Consider the following 19,935-nt stretch of genomic DNA (forward strand, 5'->3'; position numbering starts at 1 on the left):
CGCTCTGACCCCCCCTCTCGCTCTGACCCCCCCTCTCGCTCTGACCCCCCTTCTCGCTCTGACCCCCCCTCTCGCTCTGACCCCCCCTCGCTCTGACCCCCCTCTCGCTCTGACCCTCTCGCTCTGACCCCCCTCTCGCTCTGACCCCCCTCTCGCTCTGACCCCCTCGCTCTGACCCCCTCGCTCTGACCCCCCTCTCGCTCTGACCCCCCCCTCGCTCTGACCCCCTCTCGCTCTGACCCCCCCCTCGCTCTGACCCCCTCTCGCTCTGACCCCCCTCTCGCTCTGACCCCCCCTCTCGCTCTGACCCCCCCCTCACTCTGACCCCCCCTCTCGCTCTGACGCCCCCCCTCGCTCTGCCCCCCCCTCTCGCTCTGACCCCCCTCTCGCTCTGACCCCGCCTCGCTCTGCCCCCCTCGCTCTGACCCCCTCTCGCTCTGACCCCCTCTCGCTCTGACCCCCTCTCGCTCTGACCCCGCCTCGCTCACCCCCCCTCGCTCTGACCCCCCTCTCGCTCTGACCCCCCTCTCGCTCTGACCCCCCCTCTCGCTCTGACCCCCTCTCTCGCTCTGACCCCACCTCTCGCTCTGACCCCCTCTCGCTCTGACCACCCCCCTCGCTCTGACCCCCTCTCGCTCTGACCCCCCCCTCGCTCTGACCCCCCCCTCTCTCTCTGACCCCCCCTCTCGCTCTGACCCCCTCTCGCTCTGACCCCCCCCTCGCTCTGACCCCCCCCTCGCTCTGACTCCCCCTCTCGCTCTGACCCCCTCGCTCTGACCCCCCCCTCGCTCTGACCCCCCCTCGCTCTGACCCCCTCTCGCTCTGACCCCCTCTCGCTCTGACCTCCCCTCGCTCTGACCCCCTCTCGCTCTGACCCCCTCTCGCTCTGACCCCCCTCTCGCTCTGACCCCCCTCTCGCTCTGACCCCCTCTCGCTCTGACCCCCCCTCGCTCTGACCCCCTCTCGCTCTGACCCCCCCCTCGCTCTGACCCCCTCTCGCTCTGACCCCCCCCTCGCTCTGACCCCCTCTCGCTCTGACCCCCCTCTCGCTCTGACCCCCCCCTCGCTCTGACCCCCCCCTCACTCTGCCCCCCCTCGCTCTGACCCCCTCTCGCTCTGACGCCCCCCCTCGCTCTGACCCCCCCTCGCTCTGACCCCCCCTCTCGCTCTGACGCCCCCCCTCGCTCTGCCCCCCCTCTCGCTCTGACCCCCCCCTCACTCTGCCCCCCCTCGCTCTGCCCCCCCTCTCGCTCTGACCCCCTCTCGCTCTGACCCCCCCTCGCTCTGACCCCCTCTCGCTCTGACCTCCCCTCGCTCTGACCCCCTCTCGCTCTGACCCCCCTCTCGCTCTGACCCCCCCTCTCGCTCTGACCCCCCCTCGCTCTGACCCCCCCCTCTCGCTCTGACCCCCCTCTCGCTCTGACCCCCCTCTCGCTCTGACCCCCCTCTCGCTCTGACCCCCCCCTCGCTCTGACCCCCCCCTCGCTCTGACCCCCCCTCTCGCTCTGACGCCCCCCCTCGCTCTGCCCCCCCTCTCGCTCTGGCCCCCTCTCGCTCTGACCCCCCCCTCACTCTGCCCCCCCTCGCTCTGCCCCCCCTCTCGCTCTGACCCCCTCTCGCTCTGACCCCCCTCGCTCTGACCCCCTCTCGCTCTGACCTCCCCTCGCTCTGACCCCCTCTCGCTCTGACCCCCCTCTCGCTCTGACCCCCCCTCTCGCTCTGACCCCCCCTCGCTCTGACCCCCCCCTCTCGCTCTGACCCCCCTCTCGCTCTGACCCCCCTCTCGCTCTGACCCCCTCTCGCTCTGACCCCCCCTCGCTCTGACCCCCCTCTCGCTCTGACCTCCCCTCGCTCTGACCCCCCCCTCGCTCTGACCCCCCCTCGCTCTGACCCCCTCTCGCTCTGACCCCCTCTCGCTCTGACCCCGCCTCGCTCTGACCTCCCCTCGCTCTGACCCCCTCTCGCTCTGACCCCCCCCTCGCTCTGACCCCCTCGCTCTGACCCCCTCTCGCTCTGACCCCCCCCTTGCTCTGACCCCCTCTCGCTCTGACCCTCTCGCTCTGACCCCCTCTCGCTCTGACCCCCCCCTCGCTCTGACCCCCTCGCTCTGACCCCGCCTCGCTCTGACCTCCCCTCGCTCTGACCCCCTCTCGCTCTGACCCCCCCCTCGCTCTGACCCCCTCGCTCTGACCCCGCCTCGCTCTGACCTCCCCTCGCTCTGACCCCCTCTCGCTCTGACCCCCCCCTCGCTCTGACCCTCTCGCTCTGACCCCCCTCTCGCTCTGACCCCCCCCTCGCTCTGACCCTCTCGCTCTGACCCCCTCTCGCTCTGACCCCCCCCTCGCTCTGACCCTCTCGCTCTGACCCCCCTCTCGCTCTGACCCCGCCTCGCTCTGACCCCCCTCTCGCTCTGACCCCCCTCTCGCTCTGACCCCCTCTCGCTCTGACCCCCCCTCGCTCTGACCCCCCTCTCGCTCTGACCCCCTCTCGCTCTGACCCCCCCCTCGCTCTGACCACCCCCTCTCGCTCTGACCCCCTCTCGCTCTGACCCCCTCTCGCTCTGACCCCCCCTCGCTCTGACCCCCCCTCTCGCTCTGACCACCCTCTCGCTCTGACCCCCCTCTCGCTCTGACCCCCCCCTCGCTCTGACCCCCCCTCGCTCTGACCCCCCCTCGCTCTGACCCCCTCTCGCTCTGACCCCCCCCTCGCTCTGACCCCCCCCTCGCTCTGCCCCTCTCGCTCTGACCCCCCCTCGCTCTGACCCCCTCTCGCTCTGACCCCCCCTCTCTCTCTGACCCCCCTCTCGCTCTGACCCCCCTCTCGCTCTGACCCCCCCTCGCTCTGACCCCCCTCTCGCTCTGACCCCCCTCTCGCTCTGACCCCCCTCTCGCTCTGACCCCCCCTCTCGCTCTGACCCCCTCTCGCTCTGACCCCCTCTCGCTCTGACCCCCCCTCGCTCTGACCCCCCTCTCGCTCTGACCCCCCCTCTCGCTCTGACCCCCTCTCGCTCTGACCCCCCTCTCGCTCTGACCCCCCCCCTCGCTCTGACCCCCCCCTCGCTCTGACCCCCCCTCGCTCTGACCACCCCCTCTCGCTCTGACCCCCTCTCGCTCTGACCCCCTCCTCGCTCTGACCCCCCCCTCGCTCTGACCCCCTCTCGCTCTGACCCCCCCCTCGCTCTGACCCCCTCTCGCTCTGACCCCCTCTCGCTCTGACCCCCCCTCGCTCTGACCCCCTCTCGCTCTGACCCCCCCTCTCGCTCTGACCCCCCCTCTCGCTCTGACCCCCCTCTCGCTCTGACCCCCCCTCTCGCTCTGACCGCCCCTCGCGCTCTGACCCCCCCCTCGCTCTGACCCCCTCTCGCTCTGACCCCCCCTCGCTCTGACCCCCCCTCGCTCTGACCCCCTCTCGCTCTGACCCCCCCCCTCGCTCTGACCCCCCCCTCTCGCTCTGACCCCCCCCTCTCTCTCTGACCCTCTCGCTCTGACCCCCTCTCGCTCTGACCCCCTCTCGCTCTGACCCCCTCGCTCTGACCCCCTCGCTCTGACCCCCCCTCTCTCTCTGACCCTCTCGCTCTGACCCCCTCTCGCTCTGACCCCCTCTCGCTCTGACCCCCCCTCTCTCTCTGACCCTCTCGCTCTGACCCCCTCTCGCTCTGACCCCCCCTCGCTCTGACCCCCCCTCGCTCTGACCCCCCCCTCGCTCTGACCCCCCTCTCGCTCTGACCCCCTCTCGCTCTGCCCCCCCTCGCTCTGCCCCCCCTCGCTCTGACCCCCTCTCGCTCTGACCCCCTCTCGCTCTGACCCCCTCTCGCTCTGACCCCCCTCTCGCTCTGACCCCCCCTCTCGCTCTGTCCCCCCCTCGCTCTGACCCCCCCCTCGCTCTGACCCCCCCTCTCGCTCTGACCCCCTCTCGCTCTGACCCCCCCCTCGCTCTGACCCCCTCCTCGCTCTGACCCCCCTCTCGCTCTGACCCCCCCTCGCTCTGACCCCCCCTCTCGCTCTGACCCCCCTCTCGCTCTGAGCCCCCCTCGCTCTGACCCCCCCTCACTCTGACCCCCCTCTCGCTCTGACCCCCCCTCTCGCTCTGACCCCCCTCGCTCTGACCCCCCTCTCGCTCTGACCCCCCCTCTCGCTCTGACCCCCCTCTCGCTCTGACCCCCCCCCTCGCTCTGACACCCCCCTCGCTCTGACCCCCTCTCGCTCTGACCCCCCTCTCGCTCTGACCCCCTCTCGCTCTGACCCCCCCCTCGCTCTGACCCCCCCCCTCGCTCTGACACCCCCCTCGCTCTGACCCCCTCTCGCTCTGACCCCCCTCTCGCTCTGACCCCCCTCTCGCTCTGACCCCCCCTCGCTCTGACCCCCTCTCGCTCTGACCCCCTCTCGCTCTGACCACCCCCCTCGCTCTGCCCCCCCCCTCGCTCTGACCCCCCTCTCGCTCTGACCCCCTCTCGCTCTGACCCCCTCTCGCTCTGACCACCCCCCTCGCTCTGACCACCCCCCTCGCTCTGCCCCCCCCCTCGCTCTGACCCCCCTCTCGCTCTGACCCCCCCCTCTCGCTCTGACTTCCCCCTCGCTCTGACCCCCCCCCTCGCTCTGACCCTCTCGCTCTGACCCTCTCGCTCTGACCCCCTCTCGCTCTGACCACCCCCCTCACTCTGCCCCCCCTCGCTCTGACCCCCCTCTCGCTCTGACCCCCTCTCGCTCTGACCACCCCCCTCACTCTGACCCCCCCTCTCGCTCTGACACCCCCCTCGCTCTGACCCCCTCGCTCTGACCCCCTCTCGCTCTGACCACCCCCCTCACTCTGCCCCCCCTCGCTCTGACCCCCCTCTCGCTCTGACACCCCCTCTCGCTCTGACCCTCTCGCTCTGACCCTCTCGCTCTGACCCCCTCTCGCTCTGACCACCCCCCTCACTCTGCCCCCCCTCGCTCTGACCCCCCTCTCGCTCTGACCCCCTCTCGCTCTGACCACCCCCCTCACTCTGACCCCCCCTCTCGCTCTGACACCCCCCTCGCTCTGACCCCCTCGCTCTGACCCCCTCTCGCTCTGACCACCCCCCTCACTCTGCCCCCCCTCGCTCTGACCCCCTCTCGCTCTGACGCCCCCCCCTCGCTCTGACCCCCTCTCGCTCTGACCCCCCCCTCGCTCTGACCTCCCCTCTCGCTCTGACCCCCTCTCGCTCTGACCCCCCCCTCGCTCTGACCTCCCCTCTCGCTCTGACCACCCCCCTCACTCTGACCCCCCTCTCGCTCTGACCCCCCCCTCGCTCTGACCCCCCTCTCGCTCTGACCCCCTCTCGCTCTGACCCCCCCTCTTGCTCTGACCCCCCCCTCGCTCTGACCCCCTCTCGCTCTGACCACCCCCCTCGCTCTGACCCCCTCTCGCTCTGACCCCCCTCTCGCTCTGACCACCCCCCTCGCTCTGACCCCCCTCTCGCTCTGACCCCCCTCTCGCTCTGACCTCCCCACTCGCTCTGACCCCCTCTCGCTCTGACCCCCCCTCTTGCTCTGACCCCCCCCCTCGCTCTGACCCCCTCTCGCTCTGACCACCCCCCTCGCTCTGACCCCCTCTCGCTCTGACCCCCCCTCGCTCTGACCTCCCCACTCGCTCTGACCCCCTCTCGCTCTGACCCCCCCCTCTCTCTCTGACCCTCTCGCTCTGACCCCCCTCTCGCTCTGACCCCCCTCTCGCTCTGACCCCCTATCGCTCTGACCACCCCCCTCGCTCTGACCCCCTCTCGCTCTGACCCCCCCTCGCTCTGACCTCCCCACTCGCTCTGACCCCCTCTCGCTCTGACCCCCCCCCTCTCTCTCTGACCCTCTTGCTCTGACCCCCCTCTCGCTCTGATCCCCCTCTCGCTCAGACCCCCCTCTCGCTCTGACCCCCCCTCGCTCTGACCCTCTCGCTCTGACCCCCCCTCGCTCTGACCCCCCCTCGCTCTGACCCTCTCGCTCTGACCCCCCCTCTCTCTCTGACCCTCTCGTTCTGACCCTCTCGCTCTGACCCTCTCGCTCTGACCCCCTCGCTCTGACCCCCTCGCTCTGACCCCCCCTCGCTCTGACCCCCCCTCGCTCTGACCCCCCCTCGCTCTGACCCCCCCTCGCTCTGACCCTCTCGCTCTGACCCCCCCTCGCTCTGACCCTCTCGCTCTGACCCCCTCGCTCTGACCCCCTCGCTCTGACCCCCTCGCTCTGACCCCCTCGCTCTGACCCCCCCTCGCTCTGACCCCCCCTCGCTCTGACCCTCTCGCTCTGACCCCCCCTCGCTCTATCCCTCTCGCTCTGACCCCCTCGCTCTGACCCCCCCTCGCTCTGACCCTCTCGCTCTGACCCCCTCTCGCTCTGACCCCTTCTCATTCTGACTCTCTCGCTCTGACCCCCCCTCGCTCTGACCCTCTCGCTCTGACCCTCTCGCTCTGACCATCTCGCTCTGACACCCCCTCGCTCTGACCCTCTCGCTCTGACCCCCTCTCGCTCTGACCCCCTCTCGCTCTGACCCCCTCTCGCTCTGACCCCCTCTCGCTCTGACCCTCTCGCTCTGACCCGCTCGCTCTGACCCTCTCGCTCTGACCCTCTCGCTCTGACCCTCTCGCTCTGACCCCCCCTCGCTCTGACCCTCTCGCTCTGACCCTCTCGCTCTGACCCTCTCGCTCTGACCCTCTCGCTCTGTCCCCTCTCTGTTCTATTTCAGGGTGAGCTGACGGAGGATGATGTTGATGACGGTTTCAAGGCCATGTTCTCCCAGCTTGCTGGTGAGGTGAGTTCCAAAGCCCCAAAATACCCCTCCTTTCAACTGACCCCACCCTGACCCCGGGTGTCACACTGACCCCACATTGACCCCGGTGTCACGCTGACCCCACACTGACCCCGGTCTCACACTGACCCCGGTCTCACACTGACCCCACACTGACCCCCCCGGTGTCACACTGACCCCACATTGACCCCCGGTCTCACACTGACCCCACACTGACCCCGGTCTCACACTGACCCCACACTGACCCCGGTCTCACACTGACCCCACATTGACCCCGGTGTCAGACTGACCCCACATTGACCCCCGGTCTCACACTGACCCCACATTGACCCCGGTGTCACACTGACCCCCAGTCTCACACTGACCCCACACTGACCTTCCGGTGTCATACTGACCCCACACTGACCTCCCGGTGTCATACTGACCCCACACTGACCCCGGTGTCACACTGACCCCACACTGACCTCCCGGTGTCACACTGACCCCACACTGATCTCCCGGTGTCACCCTGACCCCACACTGACCTCCCGGCGTCACACTGACCCCACACTGACCCCCAGTCTCACACTGACCCCGCACTAACCTCCCGGTGTCACACTGACCCCACACTGACCCCCGGTGTCACACTGACCCCACACTGACCTCCCGGTGTCACACTGACCCCACACTGACCCCCGGTGTCACATTGACCCCACACTGACATCCCGGTCTCACACTGACCCCACACTGACCCCCAGTCTCACACTGACCCCACACTGACCCCCCCGGTGTCACACTGACCCCGCACTGACCCCGGTCTCACACTGACCCCACACTGACCTCCCGGTGTCACACTGACCGTACACTGATCTCCCAGTGTCACACTGACCCCACACTGACCTCCCAGTGTCACACTGACCCCACACTGACCCCTGGTGTCACACTGACCCCACACTGACCTCCCGGTGTCTCACTGACCCCACACTGACCCCCGGTGTCACACTGACCCCACACTGACCCCGGTGTCACACTGACCCCGGTGTCACACTAACCGCACACTGACCTCCCGTTGTCACACTGACCCCACACTGACCCCCGGTGTCACACTGACCCCACACTGATCCCCGGTCTCACACTGACCCCACACTGACCCCCGGTGTCACACTGACCCCACACTGACCCCGGTGTCATACTGACCCCACATTGACCCCGTGTCACACTGACCCCACACTGACCTCCCGGTGTCACACTGACCCCACACTGACCTCCCGGTGTCACACTGACTCCACACTGACCCCGGTGTCACGCTGACCCCACACTGACCCCCGGTGTCACACTGACCCCACACTGACCCCCGGTCTCACACTGACCCCACACTGACCCCCGGTCTCACACTGACCCCACACTGACCCCCGGTGTCACACTGACCCCACACTGACCCCACACTGACCCCGGTCTCACACTGACCCACACTGAGCCCGGTCTCACACTGACCCCACACTGAGCCCGGTCTCACACTGACCCCACACTGACCCCGTGTCACACTGACCCCACACTGACCTCCCGGTCTCACACTGACCCCACACTGACCTCCCGGTGTCACACTGACCCCACACTGAGCCCGGTCTCACACTGACCCCACACTGAGCCCGGTCTCACACTGACCCCACACTGACCCCGTGTCACACTGACCCCACACTGACCCCACATTGACCCCGTGTCACACTGACCCCACACTGACCTTCCGGTCTCACACTGACCCCACACTGACCTCCCGGTGTCACACTGACCCCACACTGAGCCCGGTCTCACACTGACCCCACATTGACCTCCCGGTCTCACACTGACCCCACACTGACCTCCCGGTGTCACACTGACCCCACACTGACCTCCCGGTGTCACACTGACCCCACATTGACCCCCGGTCTCACACTGACTCCACACTGACCCCGGTCTCACACTGACCCCACACTGACCCCGGTCTCACACTGACCCCATACTGACCCCGGTCTCACACTGACCCCACACTGACTTCCTGGTGTCACACTGACCCCACATTGACCCCCGGTCTCACACTGACCCCACACTGACCCCGGTCTCACACTGACCCCACACTGACCTCCTGGTGTCACATTGACCCCCGGTCTCACACTGACCCCACATTGACCCCCGGTGTCACACTGACCCCACACTGACCCCGGTCTCACACTGACCCCACACTGACCCCGGTCTCACACTGACCCCACACTGACCCCGGTCTCACACTGACCCCGGGTCTCACACTGACCCCACATTGACCTCCCGGTCTCACACTGACCCCACACTGACCTCCCGGTGTCACACTGACCCCACACTGACCTCCCGGTGTCACACTGACCCCACATTGACCCCCGGTCTCACACTGACCCCACACTGACCCCGGTCTCACACTGACCCCACACTGACCTCCTGGTGTCACATTGACCCCCGGTCTCACACTGACCCCACATTGACCCCCGGTGTCACACTGACCCCACACTGACCCCGGTCTCACACTGACCCCACACTGACCCCGGTCTCACACTGACCCCACACTGACCCCGGTCTCACACTGACCCCACACTGACCCCGGTCTCACACTGACCCCGGGTCTCACACTGACCCCACATTGACCCCCGGTGTCACACTGACCCCACACTGACCCCGGTCTCACACTGACACCACACTGACCCCGGTCTCACACTGACCCCACATTGACCCCGGTGTCACACTGACCCCACATTGACCCCCGGTCTCACACTGACCCCACACTGACCCCGGTCTCACACTGACCCCACACTGACCCCGGTCTCACACTGACCCCGGGTCTCACACTGACCCCACATTGACCTCCCGGTCTCACACTGACCCCACACTGACCTCCCAGTGTCACACTGACCCCACACTGACCTCCCGGTGTCACACTGACCCCACATTGACCCCCGGTCTCACACTGACCCCACACTGACCCCGGTCTCACACTGACCCCACACTGACCTCCTGGTGTCACATTGACCCCCGGTCTCACACTGACCCCACATTGACCCCCGGTGTCACACTGACCCCACACTGACCCCGGTCTCACACTGACCCCACACTGACCCCGGTCTCACACTGACCCCACACTGACCCCGGTCTCACACTGACCCCGGGTCTCACACTGACCCCACATTGACCCCCGGTGTCACACTGACCCCACACTGACCCCGGTCTCACACTGACCCCACACTGACCCCGGTCTCACACTGACCCCACATTGACCCCGGTGTCACACTGACCCCACATTGACCCCCGGTCTCACACTGACCCCACATTGACCCCGGTGTCACACTGACCCCCAGTCTCACACTGACCCCACACTGACCTTCCGGTGTCATACTGACCCCACACTAACCTCCCGGTGTAATACTGACCCCACACTGACCTCCCGGTGTCACCCTGACCCCACACTGACCTCCCGGTGTCACACTGACCCCACACTGACCCCCGGTCTCACACTGACCCCGCACTAACCTCCCGGTGTCACACTGACCCCACACTGACCCCCGGTGTCACATTGACCCCACACTGACCTCCCGGTGTCACACTGACCCCACACTGACCCCCGGTGTCACACTGACCCCACACTGACCCCGGTGTCACACTGACCCCGGTGTCACACTGACCCCACACTGACCTCCTGGTGTCACATTGACCCCACACTGTCCCCCGGTCTCACACTGACCCCACACTGACCCCCGGTCTCACACTGACCCCACACTGACCCCACACTGTCCCCCGGTCTCACACTGACCCCACACTGACCCCCAGTCTCACACTGACCCCACACTGACCCCCCCGGTGTCACACTGACCCCACACTGACCCCGGTGTCACACTAACCGCACACTGACCCCGGTGTCACACTGACCCCACACTGACCCCGGTCTCACACTGACCCCACACTGACCCCGGTCTCACACTGACCCCACACTGACCTCCCGGTGTCACACTGACCCCACACTGACCCCCGGTCTCACACTGACCCCACACTGACCCCCCCCAGTGTCACACTGACCCCACACTCACACTGACCCCACACTGACCCCCCCGGTGTCACACTGACCCCACACTGACCCCGGTCTCACACTGACCCCACACTGACCTCCTGGTGTCACACTGACCCCACATTGACCCCCGGTCTCACACTGACCCCACACTGACCTCCCGGTCTCACACTGACCCCACACTGACCCCACACTGTCCCCCGGTCTCACACTGACCCCACACTGACCTCCCGGTCTCACACTGACCCCACACTGACCTCCTGGTGTCACACTGACCCCACACTGTCCCCCGGTCTCACACTGACCCCACACTGACCTCCTGGTGTCACGCTGACCCCACACTGACCTCCTGGTGTCACGCTGACCCCACACTGACCCCCCCCGGTGTCACGCTGACCCCACACTGACCTCGGGTGTCACGCTGACCCCACACTGACCCCCGGTCTCAAACTGACCCCACACTGACCCCAGTGTCACACTGACCCCACACTGACCCCAGTGTCACGCTGACCCCACACTGACCCCGGTGTCACACTGACCCCACACTGACCCCGGGTGTCACACTGACCCCACACTGTCCCCCGGTCTCACGCTGACCCCACACTGACCTCCCGGTGTCACACTGACCCCACACTGACTCCCGGTCTCACTCTGACCCCACACTGACCCCCGGTCTCACACTGACCCCGGGTGTCACACTGACCCCACATTGACCCCGGTGTCACACTGACCCCACACTGACCCCCGGTCTCACACTGACCCCACACTGACCCCGATGTCACACTGACCCCGCTGTCACGCTGACCCCACACTGACACCGGTGTCACGCTGACCCCACACTGACCCCGGTGTCACGCTGACCCCACACTGACCCCGGGGTCACGCTGACCCCTGTTGTTGGCGAACCCTCAGGCTAACTCTTCCTGTTTGTCCCTCCCCAGGACATGGAGATCTCTGTGTTTGAACTGCGGACGATCCTCAATCGGGTGCTGTCCAGACGTAAGTGACGGGGTCACCGCGTGGGCCATTCGGCTCATCGCTGCCGTTGTTAGTTGACCATTGCTGATTTTCCTCCGCACAGCGGCCTCATCGCTGGGTTTGGGGTTAGAGATGGGGCTACTGGGTTCCCTGCTGTCCGCACTGCGAGCTTTGTGGGTGAATTGCTGGCTGGGGGCAGTGAGGCCATTGGCTGATCCAATGACGTGTGTGCCTGGCCGTGTTCACCGGATGGAGAGAATGGCCGTATGCCCAAAGATCTTCTGTACAGTCAACAGGCCACTGGGTCACAATCTCCCGGGTGTCCGCGTCGCTATGAGAACATAACGAAGTGACACAAAGGGCGGACACTCACAACCGGGCGACTGTCGCTGCTCTCTGTGACATGTGGAGGCCGACTGTTTGGAGATGCAACAGGGCTGCAGAAAGCTGGTCCAGAGAAAAGCGAGGCTGGTGAAGAGTGGTGTCAAGAAAGCATGGCGGAGGAACCAGCTCGAGAACTGACCATCCTGGACCGGGGACTGTGTAATGAGAAGGGAGTCATTGCCAATCTGGCTGTGCGAGACCCCTTGGGGATGAGCGACCATAACGTGATAGAATTTTTTATCAAGCTGGAGAGTGAAGTAGTTGATTCGGAGACTAGGGTGCCGAATCTTAATGAAGGGAACTATGAAGATATGAGGCGTGAGTTGGCCTTGATAGATTGGGGAGAGTTACTTAAAGGGATGACAGTGGATAGACAATGACAAACATTCAAGGAACGCATGGGGGAACTGCAGTTCATTCCTGTCTGGCACAAAAGGAAAGCGGGTAAGAGGGCCAATCCATGGCCTACAAAGGAAATAAGGGATAGGATTTGAATCAAGGAAGAAGCATACAGATTGGCCAAGAAAAACAACAGGTCTGGGGATTGGGAGCTGTTTAGAATTTGGAAAAGAAGGACGAAGGGATTGATTAAGAAGGGGAAAAGAGAATATGGTTTCTCTGCCTTTTGTAATATGTATATTGACTGGGATGTAAAGAGTTAACAAGTTAATGATAATGCTTCTTACCTCCAGAGGGAACCACAGAACAGTCACATGTATATTCGGGGATACTGGGAGTTAAGAGTTAGGAGAGAGCTGGAAGAATGTCAGGCACAGAGAGCAGTTGTACACTTGAGAGTTCTGTAAATTAGAGAGAGCATAGTTTTATACAATCACCTCCTACTTTAGGAATGTGAGCGAATCTTAGTTGTGTAATGAATTTATAGTTTTGTTTGTTAACAAAGCTTTGCGTTCGTTATTCAACACTACTCATTTGAGCCATGCAGCTAAAGCAGAATAGAGAACACAACACATTCCACCTTTCCCTTTACTGCCTTTTGTTTCTGTCCCCACTTTACTTCCCGTCGTCTTCCTCCATCGGTTCCCATCCCCTTGCCACATTTTTTTTAAACCCTCCCCAACAGCATTAGCAAACACTAGGACATCGGCTCCAGTCCTGCCCAGGTGCAGACCATCCGGTTTGTGCTGGTCACACCTCCCCCAGAACCGGTTCCAATGTCCCAGGAATTAAATCCCTCCCTCTTGCACCATCTCTCGAGCCATGTATTCATCTTAGCTATCCTGACATTCCTACTCTGACTAGCACCTGGAGTATTGTGTGCAGTTTTGGTCTCCTTCTCTGAGGAAGGATGTTCTTGCTCTCGAGGGAGTGCAGCGAAGGTTTACCAGACTGATTCCTGGGATGGCAGGACTGACGTACGAGGAGAGATTGAATCGGTTAGGATTGTATTCGCTGGAGTTCAGAAGAATGAGGGGGGATCTCATAGAAACCTATAACATTCTGGCAGCACGGTATCATAGTGGTTAGCACTGTGGCTTCACAGCGCCAAGGTCCAGATTCGATTCCCGGCTTGGGTCACTGTCTGTGCGGAGTCTGCACGTTCTCCCCGTGTGTGCGTGGGTTTCCTCCGGGTGCTCCGGTTTCCTCCCACAGTCCAAAGACGTGCAGGTTCGGGAGATTGGCCACACTAAATTGCCCTTAGTGACCTAAAAGGTGAGGAGGGGTTATTGGGTTACGGGATGGGGTGGTAGTGAGGAGCTTAAGTGGGTCGGTGCAGACTCGATGGGCTGAATGGCCTCCTTCTGCACTGTATGTTCTATGTTCTATTCTAACAGGACTGAACAGGGTAGATGCAGGGTTCTAAAAGAGATAGCTGAGGAAATTGTGGAGACAGGAAGGGACCCAGAGGACTGGAAAGTAGCTAATGTAACACCGTGTTTAAGAAGGGAGGGAGACAGAAGACGGGAAATTATAGGCTGGTTAGCCTGACTTCGGCCATTGGTAAGATTGGTCCATTATTAAAGATGAGATTGCGGAGTACTTGGAAGTGCACGGTAAAATAGGACTGAGTCAGCACGGCTTCGTCAAAGGGTTCCCCACGGTAGGCTATTGCAGAAAGTACGGAGGCTGGGGATTGAGGGTGATTTAGAGATGTGGATCAGAAATTGGCTAGCTGAAAGAAGACAGAGGGTGGTGGTTGATGGGAAATGTTCAGAATGGAGTACAGTCACAAGTGGAGTACCACAAGGATCTGTTCTGGGGCCGTTGCTGTTTGTCATTTTTATCAATGACCTAGAGGAAGGCACAGAAGGGTGGGTGAGTAAATTTGCAGACGATACTAAAGTCGGTGGTGTTGTCGATAGTGTGGAAGGATGTAGCAGGTTACAGAGGGATATAGATAAGTTGCAGAGCTGGGCTGAGAGGTGGCAAATGGAGTTTAATGTAGAGAAGTGTGAGGTGATTCACTTTGGAAGGAATAACAGGAATGCGGAATATTTGGCTAATGGTAAAGTTCTTGAAAGTGTGGAAGAGCAGAGGGATCTAGGTGTCCATGTACATAGATCCCTGAAAGTTGCCACCCAGGTTTATAGGGTTGTGAAGAAGGCCTATGGAGTGTTGGCCTTTATTGGTAGAGGGATTGAGTTCCGGAGTCGGGAGGTCATGTTGCAGCTGTACAGAACTCTGGTACGGCCGCATTTGGAGTATTGCGTACAGTTCTGGTCACCGCATTATATGAAGGACGTGGAAGCTTTGGAGCGGGTGCAGAGGAGATTTACCAGGATGTTGCCTGGTATGGAGGGAAAATCTTATGAGGAAAGGCTGATGGACTTGAGGTTGTTTTCGTTGGAGAGAAGAAGGTTAAGAGGAGACTTAATAGAGGCATACAAAATGATCAGGGGGTTGGATAGGGTGGACAGTGAGAGCCTTCTCCCGCGGATGGAAATGGCTGGCACGAGGGGACATAGCTTTAAACTGAGGGGTAATAGATATAGGACAGAGGTCAGAGGTAGGTTCTTTACGCAAAGAGTAGTGAGGCCGTAGAATGCCCTACCTGCTACAGTAGTGAACTCGCCAACATTGAGGGCATTTAAAAGTTTATTGGATAAACATATGGATGATAATGGCATAGTGTAGGTTAGATGGCTTTTGTTTCGGTGCAACATCGTGGGCCGAAGGGCCTGTACTGCGCTGTATTGTTCTATGTTCTATGTTCTATGTTCTAGAGGTCGTGTCTGACAAATCTGTTAGAGTTCTTTGAGGAGGTAACAAGGAAGTTAGACAAAGGAGAACCAGTGGACGTGATTTATTTAGATTTCCAGGAGGCCTTTGACAAGGTGCTACATAGGAGACTGTTAAATAAGTTAAGAGCCCGTGGTGTTCGGGGTAAGATCCGGGCATGGATAGAGGATTGGCTGACTGGCAGAAGGCAGAGAGTGGGGATAAAGGGGTCTTTTTCAGGATGGCAGCCGGTGACTAGTGGTGTGCCTCAGGGGTCTGTGCTGGGACCACAACTTTTCACAATATACATTAATGATCTGGAAGAAGGAACTGAAGGCTCTGTTCATCATCATTGAATTTACAGTGCAGAAGGAGGCCATTCGGCCCATCGGGTCAGCACCGGCTCTTGGAAAGAGCACCCTACCCTAAGACAACACCGCCACCCTATCCCCATAACCCAGTAACCCCACCCAACACTAAGGGCAATTTTGGACACTAAGGGCAATTTCTCATGGCCAATCCACCTAACCCGCACATCTTTGGACTATGGGAGGAAACCGGAGCACCCGGAGGAAACCCACGCACACACGGGGAGGATGTGCAGACTCCGCACAGACAGTGACCCAAGCCGGAATCGAACCTGGGACCCTGGTGCTGTGAAGCAATTGTGCTATCCACAAGGCTACCGTGCTGCCCCTATGTTCAAACTGTTGCTAAGTTTGCAGATGATGCAAAGATCTGTAGATGGGCAGGTAGTATTGAGGAAGCAGGGGGGCTGCAGAAGGACTTGGACAGGCTAGGAGAGCGGGCAATGAAGTGGCAGATAAAATACAACGTGGAAAAGTGTGAGGTTACACACTTTGGAAGGAGGAATGCTTCGGAAATCAGGAGCACAAAGGGACTTGGGAATCCTTGTTCACGATTCTCTTCAGGTTAACGTGCAGGTTCAGTCGGCAGTTAGGAAGGCAAATGCAATGTTAGCATTCATGTCGAGAGGGCTAGAATACCAGACCAGGGATGTACTTCTGAGGCTGTATAAGGCTCTGGTCAGACCCCATTTGGAGTATTGTGAGCAGTTTTGGGCCCCGTATCTAAGGAAGGAGGTGCTGGCCTTGGAAAGGGTCCAGAGGAGGTTCACAAGAAAGATCCCTGGAATGAAGAACTTGTCGTATGAGGAACTGTTGAGGACTCTGGGTCTGTACTCGTTGGAGTTTAGAAGGATGATGGGGGGATCTTATTGAAACTTACAGGATACTGCGAGGCCTGGATAGAGTGGACGTGGAGAGGATGTTTCCACTTGTAGGAAAAACTAGAACCAGAGGACACCATCTCCGACTAAAGGGACGATCCTTTAAAACAGAGATGAGGAGGAATTTCTTCAGCCAGAGGGTGGTGAATCTGTGGAACACTTTGCCGCAGAAGGCTGTGGAGGCCAAATCACTGAGTGTCTTTAAGACAGAGATAGATAGGCTCTTGATTAATAAGGGGATCAGGGGTTATGGGGAGAAGGCAGGAGAATGGGGATGAGAAAATATCAGCCATGATTGAATGGCGGAGCAGACTCGATGGGCCGAGTGGCCTAATTCTGTCCCTATGTCTTATGGTCTTCTGCAGGAAGGATGTTCCCAATGGGGGGGGTGTCCAGAACCAGGGGTCACAGTCTGAGGATACGGGGGAGACCATTGAGGACAGAGATGAGGAGGAATTTCTTCACCCAGAGAGTGGTCGGCCTGTGGAATTCATTACCACACGAGGTAGTTGTGGCCAAAACATTGTGGGTGGGATTCTCCATTCCTGAGACTAAGTGTTGATCCCGGGGCAGAATTCATGGCCTTTCACAACACCGTCGACCCCAACTCCACAGCCCACCTCCTGACCCCGCTAACGATAAACAAACGGTGTACGTGCGTTCTGGAACGCATTGACGCCGCAGTCGAGGTGACGCAGAACTGCGATTTTGCGTGAATTCGCCGCCCGCCACAATCTCTGCATCGGATCAGATACCCCACCCAATCATGTTTCGGGATTCCAGCCTCGCCCGACACACAACCCGCCCTGTATGTTTTCGAGGAGTTAGATACTGGTTAGTGTCAATTACAAAGGGGCACAGGTTATACCGGTTAGTGTCAATTACAAAGGGGCACAGGTTATACCGGTTAGTGTCAATTACAAATGGGCCACAGGTTATACCGGTTAGTGTCAATTACAAAGGGGCACAGGTTATACCGGTTAGTGTCAATTACAAAGGGGCACAGGTTATACCGGTTAGTGTCAATTACAAAGGGGCACAGGTTATACCGGTTAGTGTCAATTACAAAGGGGCACAGGTTATACCGGTTAGTGTCAATTACAAAGGGGCACAGGTTATACCGGTTAGAGTCAATTACAAAGGGGGGGCACAGGTTATACCGGTTAGTGTCAATTACAAAGGGGCACAGGTTATACTGGTTAGTGTCAATTACAAAGGGGCACAGGTTATACCGGTTAGTGTCAATTACAAAGGGGGGCACAGGTTATACCGGTTAGTGTCAATTACAATGGGGGGGCACAGGTTATACCGGTTAGTGTCAATTACAAAGGGGGGCACAGGTTATACCGGTTAGTGTCAATTACAAAGGGGCACAGGTTATACCGGTTAGTGTCAATTACAAAGGGGGGCACAGGTTATACCGGTTAGTGTCAATTACAAAGGGGCACAGGTTATAGCGGTTAGTGTCAATTACAAAGGGGCACAGGTTATACTGGTTAGTGCCAATTACAAAGGGTCACAGGTTATACCGGTTAGTGTCAATTACAAAGGGGCACAGGTTATACTGGTTAGTGCCAATTACAAAGGGGCACAGGTTATAGCGGTTAGTGTCAATTACAAAGGGGCACAGGTTATACCGGTTAGTGTCAATTACAAAGGGGCACAGGTTATACTGGTTAGTGCCAATTACAAAGGGGCACAGGTTATACCGGTTAGTGTCAATTACAAAGGGCCACAGGTTATACCGGTTAGTGTCAATTACAAAGGGGCACAGGTTATACCGGTTAGTGTCAATTACAAAGGGGGGGTCAGGTTATACTGGTTAGTGTCAATTACAAAGGGGCACAGGTTATACTGGTTAGTGTCAATTACAAAGGGGCACAGGTTATACCGGTTAGTGTCAATTACAAAGGGGCACAGATTATACCGGTTAGGTCAATTACAAAGGGGCACAGGTTATACCGGTTAGTGTCAATTACAAAGGGGCACAGGTTATACCGGTTAGTGTCAATTACAAAGGGGCACAGGTTATACCGGTTAGTGTCAATTACAAAGGGGCACAGGTTATACCGGTTAGTGTCAATTACAAAGGGGGGCACAGGTTATAGCGGTTAGTGTCAATTACAAAGGGGCACAGGTTATACCGGTTAGTGTCAATTACAAAGGGGGGGCACAGGTTATACCGGTTAGTGTCAATTACAAAGGGGCACAGGTTATACCGGTTAGTGTCAATTACAAAGGGGCACAGGTTATACTGGTTAGTGCCAATTACAAAGGGTCACAGGTTATACCGGTTAGTGCCAATTACAAAGGGTCACAGGTTATACCGGTTAGTGTCAATTACAAAGGGTCACAGGTCATACCGGTTAGTGTCAATTACAAAGGGCCACAGGTTATACCGGTTAGTGTCAATTACAAAGAGGCACAGGTTATACCGGTTAGTGTCAATTACAAAGGGGCACAGGTTATACCGGTTAGTGTCAGTTACAAAGGGGCACAGGTTATACCGGTTAGTGTCAATTACAAAGGGGCACAGGTTATACCGGTTAGTGTCAATTACAAAGGGTCACAGGTTATACCGGTTAGTGTCAATTACAAAGGGTCACAGGTTATACCGGTTAGTGTCAATTACAAAGGGCCACAGGTTATACCGGTTAGTGTCAATTACAAAGGGGCACAGGTTATACCGGTTAGTGTCAATTACAAAGGGTCACAGGTTATACCGGTTAGTGTCAATTACAAAGGGGCACAGGTTATACCGGTTAGTGTCAATTACAAAGGGTCACAGGTTATACCGGTTAGTGTCAATTACAAAGGGGCACAGGTTATACCGGTTAGTGTCAATTACAAAGGGGCACAGGTTATACCGGTTAGTGTCAATTACAAAGGGTCACAGGTTATACCGGTTAGTGTCAATTACAAAGGGTCACAGGTTATACCCTGTTAGTGTCAATTACAAAGGGGGGCACAGGTTATACCGGTTAGTGTCAATTACAAAGGGGGGCACAGGTTATACCGGTTAGTGTCAATTACAAAGGGGGGCACAGGTTATACCGGTTAGTGTCAATTACAAAGGGTCACAGGTTATACCGGTTAGTGTCAATTACAAAGGGTCACAGGTTATACCGGTTAGTGTCAATTACAAAGGGGCACAGGTTATACCGGTTAGTGTCAATTACAAAGAGGCACAGGTTATACCGGTTAGTGTCAATTACAAAGGGGCACAGGTTATACCGGTTAGTGTCAGTTACAAAGAGGGGGTCAGGTTATACCGGTTAGTGTCAATTACAAAGGGGGGCACAGGTTATACCGGTTAGTGTCAATTACAAAGGGGCACAGGTTATAG

General features: G+C 59.4%; 1 long non-coding RNA gene across 1 annotated transcript in view; it reads left to right on the forward strand.

The window, feature by feature from the left end:
* Positions 1-6,691: 6,691 nt before the first annotated feature.
* Positions 6,692-19,935, forward strand: part of LOC140411764 (uncharacterized) — a 31,363-nt gene continuing 18,119 nt past the window's right edge. The window contains exons 1-2 of the long non-coding RNA XR_011940999.1: positions 6,692-6,759; positions 11,740-11,797. This is a non-coding gene — a long non-coding RNA (uncharacterized lncRNA). The remainder of the gene's footprint in view (positions 6,760-11,739; positions 11,798-19,935) is intronic.

Source organism: Scyliorhinus torazame, chromosome 4 (assembly GCF_047496885.1).
Source record: "Scyliorhinus torazame isolate Kashiwa2021f chromosome 4, sScyTor2.1, whole genome shotgun sequence".
Taxonomy (NCBI): domain Eukaryota; kingdom Metazoa; phylum Chordata; class Chondrichthyes; order Carcharhiniformes; family Scyliorhinidae; genus Scyliorhinus; species Scyliorhinus torazame.